This window comes from Orcinus orca, chromosome 5 (assembly GCF_937001465.1).
Source record: "Orcinus orca chromosome 5, mOrcOrc1.1, whole genome shotgun sequence".
NCBI classification, from domain to species: domain Eukaryota; kingdom Metazoa; phylum Chordata; class Mammalia; order Artiodactyla; family Delphinidae; genus Orcinus; species Orcinus orca.
In genome coordinates, this window is record NC_064563.1 from 88,330,435 (window position 1) to 88,348,635 (window position 18,201).

Here is an 18,201-nt window from a genome sequence, read left to right on the forward strand (position 1 = left end):
CCTACAAAGAAAGACAATATTAGGAGCATCCTTTTCCTCCTATTCTGTTTCAGAGTCAGTCTCCCTGAGTAGATCTGTACTTATAACTAACATTCTGTTTTTGAAGCATTGCTTAGTCCAAGTCATGTAGACTCAAACTCAGGTGGTGAGGTCATTACTAGCAGGCTTACCCAGACATTCATGTAACATGTAACAGCTAGAGAGCCGGCTAAATATCGATGCAATTAATTATATTTTGTTAGAAATACTATAGAAACATGTTATAGAGGGCCTCTGTTACTTGTACAGAGGTTTAGAACAACTCAGGAATAGGTTGCACCTTTGTGCAAATTATTAAAGGAAACCCTGTTCCAGCTGATGTAGCTTGGGCCAGGGAGTATGGCTTCTAAATTGGAACACACCACTGTACTGGGAGCCCTTGTACAGGGCACAACCTGCACAGTCAGTCATGACTGCCCTATTTTATATGCTTTATTAATGATTTGAAGATAGCTACTGTTGCTCCACAGGTTCCAAATTATTCTATCCTTGCACAGAAAGCCAAGAATCATCTTTAGATGAGTTAGAAAAAAGATGCTTATCTAAGCTTTAATTTAGTCTTGGACCCTCATGATACAAGTCTATTACTTTGCTTCAGACATCTGATTTGAATAGCATTGAGGGTAGAAGAAAATGAAGTTACCGCAAAAGTGTAAATAAGTCTATCAAGTCCAGTTCCTAGAAGAACTAGTTTGACATTTTGAAATTACATCTAAATTTTGGGGTATCCTCTAGTAGCTTTAGATGACTTGGTATATGAAAGGGTAGATAAGAAGACAGAGAGGCAGATGGACATCTCTTTGTTCCAAAAAGAAATAAAGATGGTTTAAAGGGATACATAGGTATATGATATAAATATATATGTGTATATATATATATATACACACACACATATATATATATTTATTGTGAATTAAATAAAATTAAGTGAAGTATATAATATAGGTGAAATAAATGAAAACTAAAATGGGTAAACAAGGGAAAAACATGAGAAGGGGGCAAGAATTAGACCTATATATAAAAAAGCACCCTAGATAGTATCTTACATACATTTACAAATAAGATTCTTATCATATGTTTTGAAGAAATACATTGCTGATATTAAGACTAGAAAGAAATATCTTCCTCTGATACCCTTAAGTAATAAAGGGTATTTTATTATGAATATCATGACCAATATTCACTTTCATGAGAAACAAAGAATATTTTATAGGTACACTTCTACTTTTGTGGCCCTCAATATAGATTGATAACATTTCAGTAATGTACAATTTGGTATTCTCAGTCTCATAAAATACAGACCAGATAGATGACACTCCATTCTGGTATAACTCAAAGGAAGATTTTAGAATATATCTAGATGCTGAATTCCAATGAAAAGACTGCACATTCTTCAGACAGTTTCTTATATATACTATTTCTCTAAGTTAGGCCTTTGATTGCTATTGGATGACTGTGAATTCTAGATTGTATTATTGGAAAATGCTTGGAATACAGCTATTCTTTGTTAATTAAAGGCAGAAATAGTAGTCAAGTTAGGGGCTGTGTTTAAATTCTTTTACAGAAGTTGAAAAGCCTAACAAAAACACACAGCTAAAAAATGTCTACCCACTTTACCTGAGAGATTAGCCAGAGAAGTATCATTTCATAGGACAAAAAAAAATCTCTTTAAACATTTATTTTGATTCTGCTCTAATATACACAAAATGGAAGATGCAGGTTCCAAGTTTCTTCTTTGTCACAGCCTGGATATTACCTAAGTGATAATCTCATGCTACAAGGTGATGGAATTTCATCATATACTCCATCAGCAGACTTATTCACGTCATTAAGCAATTTATGTGATGTTTACATGTTCTGTTTCATGGATTAGATTCCTTGTTTTCCAAATAGAAATAGTAATATTTACTGTTACACATTCCTTGGTTAAAGGTGAATTGCTATGACATTTTAATTAGATGAAGTTTGGTGAATACTTTGATTTCTTCAGTAGTTTGTAAATTGTGAAGCATAATGTTGATCCAAAAATATCAGTAAGATATTTGAAGTTAATGCATCATACGTTCTGAATTTCTACTGCACAAAGTTTACTGATCTTCCCAATCCTTTAAGTCTTTTTGAAGAACAAAAAAACAAACAGTTTTGAAAATTCCTAGAAGCAGATACTACATGTTTATCTCATTTTATGTGATAGGAGTGATTTTGTAAATCTATTCATAATTTAAATGCTACAGGAGAATCTCTCAAGGGAATTTTATTGTGGATCATCATGTAAAGCAAAAATCGTTTCTAAAATGCTTATTACTCCCTATTTCTATATGGGAACTTCCTGATTTGCAAGAGTTATTTAAGCTCCCAGAGGAGTGCATCACCTTAGTATGTTCCTGAGTAGAATAAACTGAGAGGGACAGGAAACTGTGAAGGAACAATTTGGTAAATACTAAACTGATCCAAGTAAGTATTTGAACCTCTTTAGTGAGATCTCTGAGCTACTATTTTATGTAAGATTAAGTCTAGATAACACGTTCTCCACAGTCACTTGGAATGGGTTTATTTCGGCTCATTCAAGCTCTAAATTTCCTAGAAATCCTTTATAAACCACATAATTTTACCTCTTCTCATTGAGTGATTCCTCTTAGATCTGTAAAGTAAGGCAAAATTATTTATCTCTGATGGGAGACGTTTGGCACCTTCATCCTCATCCTCCAGTCACCTCCCAATTCTCATGGCCCAACCCAACTAAGGATTTTCAGAATTGACAGATATTCTTAATCCCCCAAAATGTTTGTACTTTCTAGAGCTGTAGAGGATTTTCTGTACACATGTAACCATCATGGAAGCTTTCATTCAGTAGCAGTTGGACCTCCTCACCCACCCACACACACACCCCATGCAGCTGGGCCTCTGATTCTTGCATTACAAGGCAAAGAATTAGGCAGTGGGCATTTGTTGAAGGAATACCATAAGTAGTTTATGATCACTGTGTAGAAGGAGACTATAAATTTTATCACCTAAATTGGATGTTTTTGAGAATAAAAGGTGCCACATTAAAGATTATTGTGAGACAACAGACATAAATGGGGTCTGTTGTTTCAGCTGGGACTACCTCCTCTCCTTACCCCTCCCCAAACTCCACTAGCACAATAGTTCCAGCAGGGCAGGGTGAGCCATGGAAATCCACGCCTTCACTGCTGAAAGGGGCTGACTTGATGGAATAGAATATCAAGCTGAAAAACCACATGCCCCTGGGTGCTGTCAAAACAGTAGCAGTCTCAGCAGCAAACAAAAAGGAAGTGTAAACATCATAGCTAGCCTCAGATTGCAGTTCAGGTTGGGGCAGGCAATAGACTGGCATATTAGCCAGAAATTTAACAAGGAGAATTGGATGAGGAGACTGCCATATTGAGCCTTGATGAAACTAACACATATCTCTGGTGGTTTGGAAATCTGCATACGTGTTTCAGGGAAGATCAGAGAAGGTCCAAGATATCCACATACCCCAGACGGATCCTAAGGCCTAGTGCAAAGAGGAGATAAGGGAGAGCCCAGTGGAATGTAAGAGGCAAGGAAGACTTGTAAGCTGACTGAACTTTGAATGAATTCCCCAATCCATGCATATATTCATCAGCAAAGGGTGTTAGCTTATTAGCCTAAGTTGTTTGAGTACAGCTTTTGACCAGTCATTGGATATAAACTGCAAATTGTGCTGACACAGGGGCAAGTCTTAGCTAAGAAATGAAAGTAGGAATTATAAAAACTGACCAGAGATGTCAGCAGCTGAACAGTATGAGGGAGACAGATTCCAAAGAATTAGACTGGTAAGTCACTAAACAAATAAACACATAAATAGCAAAAACAGCAGAAACCCCCAGAGGGAAAAATCAGAAGTCATAACTACTATAATATATTGTATAAAATGTCAATTTTCAAGAAAAACTTTTTGAGACATGTAAGGACTGACAGGAGTTTAATCCACACCCAGTTAAAAAAAAGCAGTCAACAGAAACTATCTCTAGGTTGTGGGGGAGAGCAGAAGGTGAATTTAGCAAAGACCTGAGAGGAGCTACTACAAATATGTTTGAGTAAGTAAGGAAATCATATTAAATAATTACATAAAATATTACTATAATTACTATTCAAATAAAGAATATTAATATAAAGATAGAAATTATTTTTAAAAGAAACAAAAATTCTGGAGTGAAAAAGTACACTAAGATGAAAAATATTCTAGAGGGACTCAACAGCAGATTTGAGATGGCAAAAGAAAAAAATCCGTGAACTTGAAATTAATTGGTAGAAATTATCCAATTTGAAGAGGAGAAAAACATAATGAAGGAAGAAGTAGAGCTTCAGAGAGCTGTGAGAAACCATCAAGCATACCCACATGTGTAATGGGAGAGAAGGAGGAGAGAAAAGAAAGAAAGAGAAGAAAAAAGATATTGGAAGGAACAATGACCAAAAATTTGCCAAATATTATGAATAACATTAATCTACATGTTTGAGAAGCTCAACAAATTCCAGGTGTCATAAATATGAAAAATCCATACATAGTCACATCATAGCCAAACTTAGAAAGCCAAAGAGAAAGAGAAATTCTTGAAAGCAGCAAGAGAAAAAAAGACAAATTGGATACAGGGTACACCACTATGATTAACAGTTGACTTCTCATCAGAAACATTTGAAGTCAGAAGGCAGAGAGATAACATATTCAAAGGCTGAAGGAAATAAAGATTTTAACAAATGACAATCAAGAATTTTATATCCAGCAAAACTATTCAAAATGAAGGTAAAATAAAGATATTGTAGGATAAAGACTGACGCAATTCACTGCTAGCAGACCTGCCTTACAAGAACTACTAAAGGAAATCCTTTAGGCTGAAAAGAAATGACAGCAAACAGTAATTAAAATACACCCAAAGAGATAAATAGCACTCATAATATAATTATGTAGGTAAACATAGATATGGTGTAACTATATAACAAAACTCAATTAAAGAAGAAGGAAATAATAAAGATTAGAGCAGAAATCAATGAAATATATAACAAGAAAATAATAGAGAAAGTCAATGAAACCAAAAGTTGATTCTTAGAAAAGATCAACAAAATTGACAGATCTTTAGCTAAACTGACCAAGGGAAAAGGAGAGGACATAACAGATTACCAAAATCAGAAGTGAAAGAGGAGACATTACCAACCCCATAGAAATTTAGAAGATTAAAATGTAATACTATGAACAATTATTTCCAAGAAATTAGACAATTTAGATAAAATGGTATCACTTCTAGAAATGCACAAATTACCAAAACTGATTCAAGAAGAAATAGAAAATCTAAATGGACCTATAACAGTAAAAAGATAGAATTATTAACTAAGTCATCCCACAAAGAAAAGTCTGGATGCAAATGACTTCACTGTATCCTAGCCAATATTTAAAGGAGAAATAATACCAATTTTTCACAAACTTTTCCAAAAATAGAGGAAGAAGGAACACTTTTCAGTTCATTCTATTAGAACAGTATCACCCTGAGACCAAATCCAGACAAAGACATCATAAGAAAATAAACCAGTATTCCTCATAAGTATAAAAACAAAAATCCTCTACAAAATATTCACAAACCTAAGTACAGCAATCTGTAATATTATTTACACCCTGACCAAGTAGGATTTATCCTAGTAATGCAAGATTGGTTTAACATCCAGTAATCCATTCATGTAATATAACATATTAGTAGAATAAAGGCGAGAACCACATGACTATATCTATTGTATCTATATGTATATTTATCTATATGTATATCTATTGTGGCAATAGATACACAAAAAAAATTTTGAGAAAATCCAATATGCATTTGTGACAGAAACTTTTAACAAACTAGGGATAGAACTTCTGTACCTAAATAAGGGGCACTTATGAAAAAACCTGCAACTAATATCATACTTAATGATGGAAAACTGACGGGTTTCTCTAAGATTGGGAACAAGGCAAGGTTGTCAGCTCTCACCTCTCCTGTTCAAAATTGTACTGGTGTTTCTGTACAGAAAGGTAAGAAAAATAAAGAAAAAGAAAAAGAGGAAATAAAGCAAGGAAAGAAATAAAAAAGAAAGAGACAGAAAAGAAAGAAATCAAAGGCATCCAGATTGGAAAGTAAAAACTAAAACTTTTATTTGCAGAAAACATCATAAGTACGTAGAGAATATTAAGGAATGCATGCACATACACACAAACTAATAAATGAGTTCAGCAAGCTCGCTGGGTACAAGAGCATTGTACACAAGTCAATTGTATTTCTATCTGCAAGCCTATTTCAGAATTATTAAGGTTCAAGTTCCAGACCACCACAATAAAGCAAGTCACACAAATCTTTTGGTTTCAACAATTCATATAAAGTTATGTTTACACTATACTGTAGTCTATTAAGTGTGCAATAGCATTATGTATGTACATACTTTCATTTAAAAATACTTTATTGCTAAAAAATGCTAACCATCATCTGAGACTTCAGCTAGTTGTAGTCTTTTTGCAATAGTAACATCAGAGATACTGATCACAGATCACCATAACAAATAAAATAATAATGAAAAATTTGAAATATTTCAAGAATTACCAAGATATAATTACCAGAGACATGAAGTGAGCAAATGCTGTTGGAAAAATGGCACTGGTAGAAGTGCTTGATACGGGGTTGCCACAAACTTTCAATTTGTAAAAAATGCAGTATCTATAAAGTGCAATAAAGCAATGTACATAGGAATTCTTTTCTTTGCAGGGGGTGGGGAGTTCATTTTACTATACTCTCTACTCTTGCATATGTTTGAAATATTTCACAATAAGAAAAGTTGTAAGTGAAAAGGAAAAAAGAAGACTAAGGGAAATAATTAAAACATTATAATTTGGTCTCTATGTTGACCACAAACAGGGCTTGTCTGTTAAAAATCAAATCTGAGCAGTGTCAGAATGAATAACTCATAGAGAGGTGAGTGAACTCTCAAAAACAACCTGAGCAAGATACAGTCGGTGCTGAACAGTTGGGAAAGCATTAAGAGAATTGCCTATATTAGCACAGACTTCCTAAACTGGAGTGCTTTGTTGCTCTTTCCTTGAAGTTCTGTGACCTGGTGATATCTAAAACTCCTACCTATTCGATGTGGTCAGAAGCAGTCCTTTGTTCCTAATCAATACTAGGATCTATAGTTCCTCACACCCCCTTCAGTTTTTTATTGTCTGGGGCTTTGTTTTTTTGGCCTTGAAGACTTACAGGATGGGTTACTGTAATATAATGCATTTGCTACTTCTCTGGAAAGCCATTCAGAATCTTTAACTAGTGCAGAATGTACAACTCTTTTGCTAAATAGTCTCTGCCAAGAGAAGCATTCTTCCGGGCTTTGTAATTTGCATTGATTACTGAGCTGTTCCCCAGTGTATCACTGGGTGTATTCTTTAAAGCCTTACATAGTTCTGTCTTGATTAAAGAAGTCTGACATTGGTGGTCAGTTTTAATAATGACTGAGGTTGATCTGGATAACTTGAAAAAATTTTAACAGATTTTGGAACCCAAAACGTCAGCAGCAAGTTATTCTTATTGATGACACATACTCTGGAAATCTAGTATTTTAAAAGTGGGTTCAGTGTACAGTACTGAACTTGAAAAAAACAGGAAGTTGAAAAGTAGACAGTAGTGCCAAAAATAAGGTCCTAGTCCTAACTTCTCTGCTCCTTAATCTAATCTGACATGCCTTCAGAATATTTCACTTTCTCGATGATCAATCTTCCAAAGAGTTTCTACCCAATACTTAACCCCACTACATAGGAACAGAGTTAATGATTTCTCATGAGGCCGATATGAATAGGAACAGTATTCATATCAAAGACAACTGGTCCCACTTCCAGGTCCATCCTTGGGCCAAGATATGTAGTCGCCAACAGTGTGTTGGCGACTGCATTTTTTGAGTCCTGGCGCAAAGTAAGATCCATCTGTTTTGACCAGCCGTTTGCCTGAGTGCCACAAAATGGTCCTGTTATTAGTCTTACTTGTGGTCCTATTTGAGGTTAGGGGATAACGTAAATAAACTTCGGTCCTCCTTGTGATGAATGTAACATGGGAATTAAAAGTGGTGGTGTTGGTAGTGCTAAGTGATGTTGCATCTCTATTTTCTCAATTACTCTGTTTTCTTTGGATTGGGAAGCAGACATTTAAGAATGAGTTTGTCATCTGGAAGGATAGTTGTGACCAAGTTTCCCTCAACAGGATACAAGATGTTATTTTTGAGCTTCATTACCCTCACCAAGGGGGAAAAAAAAGAGAGAAGAGAGAGGGAGAAAATAAATAAGGAAGAAAGTGAAAGTAAGGAAGAAACAGGCAGAGATAGAGAAGGGAAGAGAAAGATCAAAGAAGAGAAAGAGGAATGACATGAGAAGAGGAGAATGTAACTTGACTTTCTGTTCGTAGAAACTGCTTTATTGTTTTGAACTAAGTTCAATTCACTCAACATCTGGTGAATTAAGGAAAAGGAAATCTTACTGATTAAATTGAACTTCTAGTTGTCAGTTAAGTAGTTTATGTATAAATATGCAGCCTAGTTTCTATCACCCTTTCTTGTCTGAACTAGACAGTTGAATCCGTTTCACTAACTATACGTGATCGGTGAGTAGAACAATACTAGTTGGTGATTCAGATTTATATAGAGGTGAGCAGTTTTTATGTTTCTGAATCGTTTATTGGGGATTATTATTATTCCTTATTATTTCTGAGCATGAGTTATTTTTGTCAGTTTCTTTTATGAATGTTTTGTTGCCTTATAAGGAAATATGTGAACTCCCCTCCTCTCAGTCAGTTGTCCCTGGTGACGCCTCCATAATTTCTGTCTTTACACTGGTGCATTTTTAGTCTAATTCAGGCATGTGAGAAGCAGGGGAAAAGTTTAGTTAGTCAATGTCAGTGATCTTTTTTTGGGGGGGATCCATTCATGGATAGACCTAGTGAATTTAAGCCAGTTTGAACTTAAAATCTATATGCATCAAATAGACACAATACCCAAAATATTCCTCTGTATAATACAAGAGAAAAAGAAAATAGAATTCACAAGTAAGAACTAGATGCATTTTCTAAAAACAGATGCAATTTCAGGGCTGATCTATGATCATATTCTCATATATGGTGATATTAAAATATTACCTTGCATTAGTAGGAAGGTGGACATAAACATACCATATTTAGTGCTACAAATATATTAAAAAAATGTACTGCCATGCTGTAAAGTAAAAGAAAGATAATTGTTCTGTCTCCATTTTACACTAAAAAGCTCTGTTTTTCTAAACCTGTTGTATCAGTTATTTGAAGCTAAAAATAGGGATGACTTAATCCTGTTTTTTAACTATTATCTTATTCATAGATGGTGTTGTATGAAGAAAGAAAGGATTGAAAATACTAGTATGACATCTTAAGCCCAAGTATTTATGACATATTTTAATTTTAATGCCTGGACTCTTAATTCAAAGATTAAAAATAGGTATTTTTTAAATGTGTTCACAGTTATTTAAATCAAGAAGACTGGTTCAAACCCTGATGGTCTTCCCATGTTGCTTCAGATAGCAATGCTGCATGTGACTACCTATATAATATGATGTGGTCTGGAGTGCACTAAACCCACAATACCTTGCAATGGGCATTTGTATTGCTAAATATGTTCCTTTACCTCTACTTCACCATTTGCCCCACCACCAATTCAGTCATTTGAAAGTAGTAGATGTAACATTTTTTTCCAATTTTATTTCAAGTTACATTTCCCTTTAATATGTGTATTCAGATTGTAGATTTTCTTCTTTTTTCTCTGAAATAACATTTTATGTAATCTTGAGGCTTTGGAATTATTTAGGAGTTTTTAAAAAATCAGAATATAGGTAAAATTCAGAAGCACTGAGCTTCTAGTCATATCATTATGAAGTCCTTAACATGGCGGCATATTTTGTTTTTCAGAATTGCTTTTTTTCCTCTTTAGATCCTTTTCTTTTCATTAAAAAAACGACTCTGGGAAGAGAGTTTTTTTTTTTTCCTTAGAAAAAAAAAAAGCCACGCTTGACTGATAATGCATTGCTTTGGATGGTGAAACATTATGAAAGTTTAATTTTTAATTAAATCTGAAATACCAATTATAACTGGAAGAGATTTTAACCTGTTTCTTTTCAGACTGCCTGAAGTTACATTTAGAGACTGAAATCACTGCACCTTAAAAACAAAAGATTGAGCTGCACCGCATTCTTGTAAGTGAAAGCTTCCTCTACCTTCCTCTGTGTTTTTGTGACCAACTCAAAAAAAGGACAAAAATATTGGTAACATAGTAACCAGACATGAGTAAAAATTTGAATATCCCTGAAGAAATACATGTTTAAATGATTTCCTTCTTTAAAAAAAGAAAATTTGTAAGGCTCAATATTCAGTATGTCTTTTTTATCCAACCTAAATTGTGAATCCTTTCTTTTGGCTGGCTTGAATTGCATTAGGGAGGGTGTCACCCACCGTGCATCAGCACAGTGACATACACCCTGTCAGGAAGGATTCTTACATTTTGGTACAAGTCTCTTAGAAGGTAACAGATTTCTTATGGAATCAAAGTAGGTTCCTTTTTCCTTTGTGATGTCATTAGAAATTTTTAGCCTTTGTGTCAATGTAAATGGAGAGAAAGAAAGTTCATGATGACATCACAAGATTCTGTTGCTTTGAGGACTTTGGGCAAAACTAAGTAAAATGCATAATTCCCTTGTGTGCGTGTGTTCCCCATTCTGCTATGAAGCAGTCAAAATAGCACATCTTATGTCTTCCCGTGAGCTACAAGGCTGTCTCTCAGAGCCCCATTGTTCCATAAATGCATGTCAGAGTCTACCACAGTCTGGTCTACCCTTATTTAGCTGCTGTTTTGTCAATGTACTTGGAAGAACAATTAACATTTGGGATTTCAATGTCTGAATAACAGGCAGTGAATAGAACCCAAGCATATAAAAGATTCAGATGCCCAGGGTAAGAAAACAGAAGCTTAGAGGTGGTGGGGGAAAAAAGAAAAGCATTTTAATGCCGCACTCAAAGGTTATGAAATACTACAAGGAAATTCAGTGTTATATTTTTTTAATTTTAGATCAAAATGTTCATTTTCGTAGTGAAGTCCAGAAGGTTATGATGTCTTCCAAAGTTTTACAATTTAATGTGTTATGAGGTCTTTTGCTAGAGAGTCTTAAAACACTTAAACAGCATTCATCTCCTTGTGTCATTGTTGGAATGCCGGATGTGGGGTTTACTGCATCGTGGTTTTCAAAGTGTCACAGTTCCTCTCGACAGAGTACACTAACGGTGATTCAGATGATTTCTTCCATTTTCACTTTGGTTTACTGCACTCTTTCATTATTGACTACAGTTCTTGTATGTTTACTGTAGACAGTTCTGACGTTGCTTAAATATCCCTGCCTATTGTCTGAATTCCTGTTAGGTCCTTTTTTTTTTTTTCTTTGAGAGATGTTGCATGGACAGAGCAAGATCACTTCACTGTCAGGGTATCTGGTGAACTGGAGGGAACTTTGGCAGCTTATATATGCTGCCCACTGAGCACAGTGCCTGGATGGTATGAGTGAATACATGATGGTTATTGTTATTTTTTGTCATAACTACCACAGTCGAAAACCATAGATGGTAAGGTCTCTAAAATCAGTGTATATTTCTTATTGATTTTTGTAATCCCCAGTACTTGGCATAATAGTAGTAATCAAGAAACAGCTATTGTTATTAGTACAATTAGAAAATTTAAGTCAGAACTTTAGGAGTCATTCATTCAGAGAATATTGTGAAGATGGGTTGAATAAAGTTTTTGACAGTCAGGAAGATAATTATAAAGGAATTTGTCAAAGACAAACCTACTATTTACCACATAACATTAGGCATCAGTCGCCTAGTCTTTCTCCTCTTTGACTTTATACTTCTTTCACCTGAGCAGAATGAGAAGTGCCCATTCATACATATCCTTTTTGTCTGTGAAGTGGTCTTCACTAGTTTTCTGTTTAAGTTGTGTCTTACATCCTATACACTGAAGTTGTCTCCAAAGATAAATCTACCTGGCTCTAGGATGGATGATGCTCTGTACCTGTTTGTCTAATTACTATGCAGTAGATTGTGCTTCAAGAAAATGGGGCAAATGGTACAAAAGGTATTGGGTCAAGAGTCCAGAGATTTGGGAATTTGCCATTAGAAACTTCTACTTTCAGTGCGTCAAAAACCAGGACCAGTTTCTCAGCACAAATATGACCACAGCATTATTTAGAACTCAGAACAATTTGACCCCTCTAAGCTGAGTTTCCCGTTTTTTTGTTGCTGTTGTTTTTTCTTTTGCATAAAGTTACCTGTCCTCCCCCACCAATTTTAATTTATTTCTAAAATGGGTCCCTTCATTTTTATTAAATTAGCTTCTGGTGGTGCAAACTAAGGCTCTCATAAAACTTGGCCTCTGAGGCAAAGCTAAAATGATAAAATTTAGGCTTCATGAATTGTACTGTTATCATGTTGGATAACATTTAGGGACATCAAAGAACTTTATAAACACATTTCATATGTTTTAAGATTAAAAGATTGAGGTGAAAGAGATGTAAGGGCATAGCATCGGCAAACGTTACAGGTAGAAAGGATATAAGAAATAAAAGTCCAGTCATCCCATTTTGGAATAAGTAAATTGAGGCCCAGGGTAGGGCATGCAGGTTACCCAAACCATACTGATCACCAATGCGAATCATTCTCAGACATCTAGGCCTGAGAGTAAACCCAACTTTGGACTCTGAGGCTTTGATCTTTCTTCTACACTCAGGGTCTGAGCTGTGTTTGCTGAGGAACAAATTGCCTTAGGCTCATCTTATGAGACCCACTGAACTGTGGTCCCCTCTACCAACTAGTCCAAAATTCATATATAAAGGGTATTCTAAAAGCATTTATTGTTATCAAAAAATTGTTATTTTTTTATTATGCATTTTGGTATTGTGCCTCTGGTTGTGCATTGAGTCACACAGAGGCAAATTTATGTGGTTGGTTTAATATTCTTTATGGTGATTTACAAAGTGGACAGAAGGCCATTAGAAACTTCAGTAGTTTAATTGGGCTTACAAGCAAGATGAAACCGGTAATCTGAACACAGCCATTGTGACGTTGAATTCAAACTTCCCAAAGAGGGTGCATTAGGCATGGTGTCAGAATGTCATTGTTTCCAGGAGTCATTTCCATCAGAGAAAAGTTTCTCAGAGTCTGGAAAAATTGAAATAAACTTTAATAGTTTAAAATGAATTACTTGCCCTGGTAATTTATTTCAGGTTTCCTTTATTGGATTCTGTCATTTGACAATCCAAAGAGACCAGAGTAGTAGTTGGACAACAGATACATCTTTCTTATAGACAAAGTATTTTATGGGTGTAGTAGAGGAAATAAATGGTTATCACTTCATCTGGACCATCAAGGAATAATATCATATTAGCAAGCAGCCTAGGCAGAGGGAAGTTGAGGAAATAATGGTAATGGTGTGACCTGAGTATAGAATGCTGGTTAGGGCCAATGTTTTCCAAAGTATAGGTTTCAACTCATTCATAGGTCATGAAATCAGTTTAGAGGATCACAGTCAATATGCTTTTAAGAAATAGAATCAAAGAAAAAAAGTTTGTAAAAAGACTGTGTTACATATTTTTAAGATAATGGATTGAAAAATAAATATATGTCTTACTGGGAATCATGCCACCAAAATATGAAAGCAGATCTAAAGATGATAGGTCTTTTAAATACTCAACTCAGGTAATCCTGACTAAGGGATAATATTATTTTCCCCTTTTTTCACAAACGAGAAAGTGGAAGAATTAAGCAAATTGTCCCAGGTCATACAAAAGGTAATTGGTTGAGATAGGATGTGAATATGTCTGTCAAACTCCACATGCATACTTTTCCCATGATTTGACATTGTTTTGCAGGGTTGTATGACTTCATTTATTTCACTGTTGATAGAGCACACATTTATATCTTAAGTCCCAAACTACAGCACTGTATTTCCAGTTTCCTTATTTAAATCTTCAACTATATAGATATCACACCAGTTTCTCAGAATCAATATATCAAGTAATTATCCTCCTAGTTAAAAATCATCCTTCTTTTGACTATCCTTATTTTCTTCACCCCAATTCTCCAGGTCATCTTGGCTCAAAATATCTCATTCTTCCCTCTCCTATCCCCCCCAAGTATCCAATAAGTGGCCAGTAATTCTCCTTTTTTGGTATTTCTGTCCTCGTCAGGTTTTCATCTTCTCTTGGTTGTACTAATCTCCTAGTCAGGAGAAACAGGGAGGGGAGACCTGTTCATCCTAAACACTGTTGCCCCATTAGGTTTCATGAAGCAGGAGCCCTAAGATCATGTCACTTTTGTTCAGACAAAACTTTAATATTCTATAGTAATTACCAAACAATGCCTAACCAATATTCATGATACTCTAAAATCTAATTCTGTCCCAATTTTTGACTTAATTTTATGGTTTAATATACGATACACTCAGGCCAGATTTCCTCACCCTCATTTATTAGTATTGTTTCTGTTATCTGGAATGGCCATCATTCTGTTTTTCCATATGCAAATCTAATCCATCCTTACAGGTTACTTTAAATGCTATTTATTCCATGAAACCTTCTCTCCCTGACCTAGCCAGAAATAGTCCACTCTCCCCTACCTACCAAACTCACTTAGCACCTGTAGCAGCCCTGCCAACAATCTCATTTTGGACTTCTGGTCTTCGAAATTGTGAAAGAATAAATTTATATAAGTTAACAAGTTTGTAATAATTTGTTACAGCAGCCTAGAAACCTAATACAGCACCCTCCTACACATTTTTTGAGACATGAATTACTTTCTGTATTTTTAAACAATATTTATGGGATGCTTTATTTATTTATTTTTTTACTAGAAAGCAAATTCTTAGGGATAGAGCCCATATTTAATTATTAATATTTCTTAACCCTATAGAATCTACCACAATAGAACCATTAATTCGTTATTCAACCATGCTTAATATTGGGAATAAAGAAACGATCCCTTAGTGTCTCATGAAATTTATAGTCTTCTAAGGGAATCCGACGTCAAATAAGTATGCAGATAATTACAAAATTACAAATTGTAGTCCATGAGAAGAGCTAATTGGTATGCAAGACAATAATGGGTGGGGAAAATCTATTGTTCTGTCCACTGGGTGCTCAGGAAAGAATTCTTAGAGAAAGTGTCATTTAAGTTGAGGGTTGAAAGACAGAAAGAATCAGCCAGGTGAACAATTTGGGGTGGGGATGGAAGTTTGAGAGGGGGAGAAAGCTCCCAACAGAAACAGCATGGACAAAGCCCTGAGGCAAGGACAAACTGTGTATTCAAGGAAATAAAAGGATTCCAGAGTAGCTAGAGCAAAAGAAGCAAAGGAGGAGAGTGACTGGAGGTGAGGTCAGAGAAGTAACCAGGGTGGGGAATTTGGATCTTATTCTGAATACTCTGGAAAAGCACATAGTAGACATGCAAAAAAAAGTAAGTAAATAAATATTAATTGAAGAATAGCTTAAGAATAGAACAAGATGAAGGTAATTCAAAGGTACATAATATACATAACCTTATAGCATCTATATATTCATTTTGAATCCTCACTGAAGGTTTACTTCTGAATTTGAGGAGGGCTTGGACTTTTGAAACAGAGGTCTAATAGTTCACAACATGTTTCCCATCTGCATAACCAAAATAGGCCTCTGACAACCTTCTAAGATAAGGTCAAGTTAACTTTATTTCCTTTCTAGTTAATAATTATTAAAATTCTGTTGTTGGTTAATGAATCTGTTATTTTTGTTTATTTTTAAGTGTTTGTTGTATAGTGTAGAAATGAGTACAAAAATGTGTTTTACTCTTAGAATGTATTTTTAACTGTTAAACCTTAATCTTATTTTTAATTTTGATATATTTTATCATGTGCAATGGCCAGGGGCCTGGAGGCATAGAAAGCCTTGAAAATGAATCATCATTATCCTCATTAATACTACCTATAATATGACTGAATTTCTGGATTAAAACAATCCAGACTGTTTTAAAGTATGATAATTAATATTCTGGAATGCCACTAAATCAGAATAGAGATATTGGTTTGTTTGCAAAGTGATAGAAATTATCCCCTTTTGCAATTAAAGAAGAAATAGAGTAGAGGGAATGTGAAAATTAAAACCATAGAGAAGTAGGTTAAGCTCTAAAGATATGAGTACTTATCTATTGCAACTCAGTAAAAAGACACCAGAATCAAAATATTATGTCTACAGAGAGCCTTAGGAATTATTTATTCCAGTCTCCTCATTTTGGAAATGAACAAAATTTAGGCCTAGAATTCTTGTTCAAGTCATACAGTTAAATAGTTAATGGCAGGGCTGGAACTGTAATTCTAATGCTTAAGAGCTAGATTACCACAGCCAAACCAGCTAATCTGTGATCCAAGCCCCTATTGTAGCCCTTTCAAGGTCTTGGGTGGAAAAAGGAATATTAAGTATAAGAGATGAATCTATAGACAAGTTTTAATTAATAAAAATCTGAACAATAAATATTACTCACAATCTGTTTACTTAATGTACCAGCTGCTTTATAAAATTTGTCTCTAATCCTTGCTACCACCCTCAGCAACCACTCAGCAAAGCAGGAATAATTTCCATTTTATAATGAGAACACTGAGATCCAGAAAGATTAAGTAACATCCAAGATTGCAAAGCCAGTAAGTGAGTTTTGTATTGATGCCAGACCTAACTGATTCAAACCCTGTACTATCTCCTGTTTGGTGTTTTTATCTATTGCGTTTTGTTATCACTTCAGGTCACGTGGTCACAGAGGCCATTAGTTCTCTAACAGTCCAAATGTCTGAAAAACTTTGAAAAAAGTTAAGAAGGTAAAGAAAAAAGTTATGTTTAGCAGGCGCCCTCTCTGCATAAAGCTCTTTACATTTAATTCCCACAACAGTGTCTCAAAATAAATATTAAAACCTTTCGTTTACATTTTAGGAAACTGAGGAACAGTGAGACTAAATAGCCCCCCGCCGCCCAACATCTTAGTAAAACCCAGAGCCAGGATCCAAACGCAGATCTCTCTGACCCCAAGTATTCTTTCCATTATTCCACCCACCTCCAAGTCTGCTCTTCTCCTGATGCTAGTATTCTGTGGTCTGCATACCTCAACTCCTTATATGGCAAAGTAGAATTTAACACATGCTCTCGTAGATTTCCCAAGAAAAAAGAGAATATGTTGAGAGGATGCTTTTATGGTTAAGTTATATCATCTTGCCTGGAAATAAATAGAGCTCCTATATATTTTTCCATCTTTCAGAAATAAAGAGCTGGAAGATTGGTCAAATCCATGACATTAGTCTTTCATCACTACATCATCTTGACTCACTGTGTGTCTGTGCCCAAGGTCCCAATCATATCGCAGACAATGGTACTAGTGACCTTGATCGTACTTGAAAACATCTTTGAAAAGTGAAAGAAGTAAAATATTGTGTTTATTAGACCAATAAGAAAGAATAAGGTTTACATTTTCCTTCTCAAGTCTAACTTAATTGAAGCCTTATACGCCTGATCAGAGATATAGGTCAATAGAAGTGCTCATCATTACTGCTACTAAAAAAAATGCAAAGCAGAAAATCCAAATATATTTATCAATTGTTAATATTGTTTTCTAATGACCACTGAGGACAACATTAGAAGTGAACTCCTTGGTGAGGGCAGGAGAGATAGAGAAAGAGAGAAAGAGGGGGAGAGGGAGAGAGAGAGAGAGAGAGAGAGAGGGAAAGAAGGAGTAAGGGAGAGAGAGAGGGAGAGAGACAATATGGAAGAAGAGGAAGAGGGAGAGGTTTGAAACATTCGTTGATGGCAGGTCCTACTGCATACATGATCCTGAATTTCCTTCCGTGTCAACTTTTGCAACACCACATGTATATACCTCCATTTCTGAGGTCATTTCTACTGTTGTTACACTTGAACGATTATTCTAAAACTGTCTGTCACTATAGAATAGCACCAGTATGCATAACAAGTTTATGGTAAAATGCCTACCTGTTATAGTTCTGTATTTGTTTTTTCCCCTCTATTTCTTAAGTTTGACTTCC

At 35.1% G+C, this 18,201-nt stretch overlaps 1 protein-coding gene and 1 long non-coding RNA gene across 11 annotated transcripts in view; one reads left to right on the forward strand and one right to left on the reverse strand.

Moving 5' to 3' along the window:
* ZBTB20 (zinc finger and BTB domain containing 20) overlaps positions 1 to 18,201 on the forward strand; it is an 821,511-nt gene that overhangs the window by 333,646 nt on the left and 469,664 nt on the right. For 6 of the 10 annotated variants that reach the window (XM_049709898.1, XM_049709909.1, XM_049709901.1 and 3 more), the window contains one exon: positions 10,224 to 10,297. The exons of the other annotated variants lie outside the window; for them this stretch is intronic. The gene's annotated coding sequence lies outside the window, so the exon portion shown is untranslated. The remainder of the gene's footprint in view (positions 1 to 10,223; positions 10,298 to 18,201) is intronic. 10 annotated transcript variants of the gene reach the window in all.
* On the reverse strand, positions 13,167 to 18,176 carry LOC125964434 (uncharacterized). Its single transcript, XR_007477418.1, has 3 exons — positions 18,149 to 18,176; positions 17,490 to 17,563; positions 13,167 to 13,307 (listed from the first exon to the last, which is right to left on the reverse strand). It is a non-coding gene; the product is annotated as an uncharacterized LOC125964434 (long non-coding RNA).